This window comes from Hordeum vulgare, chromosome 6H, assembly GCF_904849725.1.
Source record: "Hordeum vulgare subsp. vulgare chromosome 6H, MorexV3_pseudomolecules_assembly, whole genome shotgun sequence".
NCBI lineage: Eukaryota > Viridiplantae > Streptophyta > Magnoliopsida > Poales > Poaceae > Hordeum > Hordeum vulgare.
In genome coordinates this window covers 4,650,604-4,656,013 of record NC_058523.1, presented here as the reverse complement: position 1 = coordinate 4,656,013, position 5,410 = coordinate 4,650,604, and the positions used below count along the sequence as shown (strand labels likewise).

The 5,410-nt window shown below is 48.2% G+C and overlaps 2 long non-coding RNA genes across 2 annotated transcripts; both read right to left on the bottom strand.

Annotated features, from left to right (window-relative positions):
• Positions 1 to 1,305: 1,305 nt before the first annotated feature.
• Positions 1,306 to 1,744, bottom strand: LOC123403963. The gene is made up of 3 exons (XR_006611601.1): positions 1,660 to 1,744; positions 1,432 to 1,500; positions 1,306 to 1,354 (listed from the first exon to the last, which is right to left on the bottom strand). It is a non-coding gene; the product is annotated as an uncharacterized LOC123403963 (long non-coding RNA).
• A 1,555-nt stretch (positions 1,745 to 3,299) lies between these two features.
• On the bottom strand, positions 3,300 to 3,787 carry LOC123403922. The gene is made up of 3 exons (XR_006611593.1): positions 3,654 to 3,787; positions 3,473 to 3,570; positions 3,300 to 3,352 (listed from the first exon to the last, which is right to left on the bottom strand). It is a non-coding gene; the product is annotated as an uncharacterized LOC123403922 (long non-coding RNA).
• Between the last annotated feature and the right edge of the window lie 1,623 nt (positions 3,788 to 5,410).

Here is a 5,410-nt window from a genome sequence, read left to right as displayed (position 1 = left end):
CTATGCTATTACTCATTTATTTTGGTTCCTGGGGCGATCCGAATATTCCACGATCTCCGGGGACCAGTTACGGGGCCCTCATCAAAACTCGTAGATTTGGTCCATTTTGGCCAGTTTTTTATGCTATTACTCACCGATTTTGTGTCCCGGGGAGCTACAAACGTTCGTGGAACTTCGGGGACCGGTTATGGGGACCTCATCCAAACTCGTAGACTTGGTCCGGCATGGCCAGTTTTCTATGCTATTACACACTGATTCTGGATCCCGGCACTACTAGGAAAAGGCTTGCTAATGGCGCACCATTTTTTGCTACTAATGGCGCACTATAGGTGCGCCACTAGCATCACGCCATTAGATTTTTTTACTAATGGCGCACTACAAGTGCGCCATTAGTATCTGGTATACTAATGGCGCACCAGGTAGTGCGCTATTAGTATTGCTCACGGTGCGCCATTAGTATGTGGTATACTAACGGCGCACTAGGTAGTGCGCCATTAGTATATATCCTGGTGCGCCATTAGTATATATCCTGGTGCGCCATTAGTATAGATACTGGTGCGCCAATAGTATATATCCTGGTGCGCCATTAGTATAGCTTATGGTGCGCCATTAGTATGCGTCCCAGGGCCATATTTACCCATATGCTCTGGCTTACTAATGGCGCACTAGTGTGCTGAGTGATGCGCCACTAGTATGAATATTAGGTATTTATTTTATTTTTTCTGATATTTGCATAGATTACAAAATATATTATTGCACAGAATATAGATAGCACAACATATAAAGAACAGATTTATTGAATACAATAGAAGATTAGTCTCCGAATACAATTCATCATATTAGTCTCCGAATTTAAAATACCGAACAAAGTTAGAACATTACAAGTCTCGAGACCGCGAGTAGCGAGTTTGTCTTCACATACAAGTCGATATCGACCATCTAAACTACCATCACATAGAAGAGAGCTGCGGTCATCACGATGAGCATAATCGCAATGAAACTGGTCGTCATCCGGTTCCTCCAACGCCCCCTCCTCTCTCCCGCTAGATAGCGCGCGTATCTAACTTCCGCCTCCGCCCTTGCGGTGTACCCTTTGTAACTGTTACCGCTGAATCGGTGAACCTGTCTCCGACACTCCTCCCAGTCATCGTAGACTCCGGGAACCTTACCCTTGTACACGACATACGACGGCATCTCTATGCACTAGCCAAACAAAACGTTAATACCAATTCACAGAGACATACAAGAACTAGCATGAATAACTAACCTTTGAAGCATCTTCACATGCTTGTTCCAGCACTACAAGTTTAGCTCCCCAACCAACAAGTGTTATATCACTTCCTTTGCGGATCACCTAAAGTATAAAGATTGCATAAATATTTTTGGGTTCCCTCGTCACAAAAACAATACGCAGGATGGAGATATACGCACTTTCGCCTGGGATAAAGGCAGCATATAGTCCCCCTCAGGAACTTCTTCAACAGACAAACGGTACAGCCACTGTTAAGAGAGGAAAGCTGCTTGTAAGAGCATTCCAAATAATCAATTCAATATTGTCCATGAGCTGTTCTCTTGCGCTTATTCTACCAGATGTATATACCAGATGGATATATACGAGTCTTAACCAACTGAGAAACTTCTTTCAAATTTTTGCTCTACCTTTGGCTCGAAAAAGATGACTGGGTTTGGGTCACGAATGCTGGCCAGCAAAAGTCCCTTGGCCTCACGTGGACTCCGAGATATGACAACCTGAAATAGAATTTTTCTTAGTACTCAGGAAACAAAAACATAAATTTCTGTACACAATTTCAGAAATGTCGTAGAGCGTCAAACAGGAGTACAAGAAAATGATGCTTGATATTGTTATACTACCTGATTTTACAAATAAAAATCTTAGTCAACTAGGCAATGTGGTTTCCACTTGTATCCTAACTATTTACTGTAAATGATTACAAATATTGGCAGAGAGCGTTAGATATACAGACTAACCTTCAGGCCAGGAACATGGCAGAAGAAAGCCTATGGTGACTGTGAATGGTAGTGACCACCATGTCCAACAACTCCATATGGAGATCAAATTGTTAAACCTAGAAAATAAGGGATGACAACTTCAGGATGTTTCACTATTAAACAACATGAAAATCAGCATGGGACATGGAACGATCCCTTTCGAAATGGGAAACAGTTATTTTTTCTGCAGGGAAAAATTGTTACCTCCACAGTTAAATTCCTTTCCACTTCGGTATCTGAATTTAGCGGCTTCGTTGACAATCTGCATCAGAAGTGGTATGAACAGGTTGGAACAAGACATTGATCAAATTTATATAAATTGAGTCAACTTGACAATGTTCAAGAACTAAAATGGTTTTATAACTGAATGCGACAGTGACAATGCAGAGTCCAGAGTCCACTAAGAAAGTGAAGCTCCAATAATCTCGGGCAACAAGTAGACAAGGTACTTCCATCAACTAAGATAACACAGTAATATAATGCAGTCTATATAGCAACCATTCAAAAGTGTCTGCTGTCCATAAGGAAAGAACTCTTGTAGCTAAAATAATCCTGAATGGAATCAGAGACATACCTGATCAAATGCTGGAAATATATAATCTGCAAACTGGATTTCAGCAATAGCTCTATTGTCCTGCATGTTGAAGATAAGAAAATAATATGAGGCTTCTACTTCTCTTGGACCTGTTATTAGATGTAAATAGCATAAGCGAGTATGAAGGGAAACTATATGAGCCGCAGAAGCAAATGTACAAGATCGTAATTCTCTCCCCAAGGGAGAACTAACATGACAAGGAAAGCACAAAGCAGCACTACTATTTGGCTCTATTTTGTTATTACCCAAAGGAACCCAACCAAAAATTCCAGGATCATCAACAACCTGGAAACTTGACAGCGAAACACTGCCCTAGCTGCATCACCGGTACAGTTATTTATTCATTATATAAGTACCGCCAGTTTTTCTCAACCGCGTCCACACGGTCCTGATATGGCTAGGTTGACATATTGAACCAGAGTACACATGATCAAATAAACTAGAGAATGTTTTTGTGATTCTGCAGTACATGCTTAGAGCAAAACTGCAGCTAATTATTTCTTGTGTTGCAGTAGTTAGAGATTATTTTGAGGTGCAAGAAGTCATACCCATTGATGCCTCAGAATATGCACACGCCAGGATGCTAGAGCTGTGAAATATCATGTCGTCGTCGATGCGCTGCTGCCTGCTGCTGCGGGACGCGCAGAGGACGTGGATGAGTCTCTTGGTGTAGGTTGCAAGTATGCATAAACACTCCTCGGCATCAGGTGGCGAGGGACGGGAGAGCCGGTTAGTTGCCACTCTGCTCTGAAGTTGAGAGGCCAGGCCTTGTTAACTAGCAATAGGATAATGTTTAACTGCAGAATTTGGTAAGCAAACTGTTTCTGACGCAGTAAAAATCACAGAGAATAAAAAAGGAAAACATACCAGCATCGATCCTGGAGTCCTGGCTTCAGAATAGAACGCCATTTTAAGCATTAGAATTTATGTTTGGACAGTTTGGTTTTTATGCAGGCAGAAGAAAACTGAAAAAACAGAAATGAATCAATGCGATGCTTATTTTATAGGAAGAAGAGAAAAAATCAATTGTTGTGGCTCATTAAAGCACCTAATTTGCTTCATGGTGAACTAGGAAAATTCAGGATGCAATTGATCTGTCGATCCTCTTGGAAAATGACAGTACTTTCTTCTTTGAAGAATCCACAAGGGGATGAACCCCACGCAATGAAGACATCGATGAAGATGGTATCGACTGCCTATCATCCAGAGCAGTCATGATACACTTTGAATGATGAATTCTTCCATGTTAACGTTGACATATTGACAGGGACGACCTGAATGATTAAACAAAGATCACAAGTCACAAGAAATTGTAATGGAAGTCCCGAAATCCAGCATATGGTATGTTGGACTTGCACATTTGGAGGAAAGAATGTCCGACTTGATCGCCATTGGAATTTGTGGTCAAATGCAGGAGGAGGCAGCTTCGTCAAACATACGGTTGAGACATATGTTATCTTCTGCCTATGAACGGATTCCGGTCCCAACACTAGCCGAAAATCAACAAGGTTGCGGATCTAGGTGGCGCGCGCCGTTGCGCCCAGAATCTCTGGAATTGGGGATGCTCGTACCTCAGAAATCAAGCCAATGGCCGGAATTGCGGGCAGTGTCGATGCAGTACGCAGGGGAGCAGGGCCGGATGAGGAGCGTGCCGGAGCCAGCCAGCGAAGTGGGGGGTGAGCCGGCAGGCGCGCGGTGACGGGGAATGCGGAGGCGACAGGCCAGACGCTAAGGAGGAGGCGCGGGCGGAGCCGGCGGGCCGGTGCAGCCCAGCGACGCGGGCTCGGCCGCAGACGCGACAGGAGTGGCGGGGCCGAGCCGACACGAGTGGAGGCGCGCGCAGAGGCCGGGAGCACGCCGCAACGCGACAGCTGGGCTGCGCGCAGGTACAACGGAGCGGGGGGGGGTCTGGGGGACGGGATCCGGGGCGGATCCGGGGGACGGGATCCGGGGCAGGCACTGCCGGTTAGCAATGGCGCACCCCGGAGCGGTGCGCCATTAGATTTTTTTTATAGCAATGGCGCATCCCCATGCAATGCGCCATTAGTAAATATTTTTTTTATATAGCAATGGTGCATTTCACAGAGGTGCGCCATTAGTAAATTTTTTTTGGATAGCAATGGCGCACCCCAAAGAGGTGCGCCATTAGTAATATTATTTTTTTTGGATAGCAATGGCGCTCGGGGGGAGGGAGGGGGTCGATGGTGCGCTCGGTCGATTCTGTTCGAGGGAACCGAGCGAGGAGACAGGGGAGGGTGCGGGGGGTCGTCGGCGGCGGTGGAGCGGGGGAGGGTGCGGGGGGTCGTCGGCGGTGGTGGAGCAGGAGAGAGTGCGGGAGGTCGTCGGCGGCGGTGGAGCGGGGGAGGGTGTGGGGGGTTGGCGGCGGCGATGGAGCGGGTCGGGGAGGGTGCGGGGGGTCGTCGGCGGCGGTGGAGCGGGGAGGGCGCGGGGGGTCGGCGGCGGCGGTGGGTGCGGGAGGTCGGCGACGACGGTGGAGCGGGGGAGGGTGCGGGGGGTTGGCGGCGGCGGTGGAGCGCGGGAGGGTGCAGGGGGTCGTCAGGGGCGGTGGAGCGGGCCGGGGAGAGTGCGGGGGGTCGGCGGCGGCGGTGGAGCGGGGGAGGGTGCGGTGGGTGCTCGGCGGTGGTGGAGCGGGGGAGGGTGCGGGGGGTCGTCGGTGGCGGTGGAGCGGGGGAGGGTGCGGGGGGTCCTTGGCGGCGGTGGAGCGGGGGAGGGTGCGGGGGGTGCTCGGCGGCGAGGGTGGTGGTGCGCCATTAGTAGTTTTGCAAAAAAAAATTATAGTAGTGG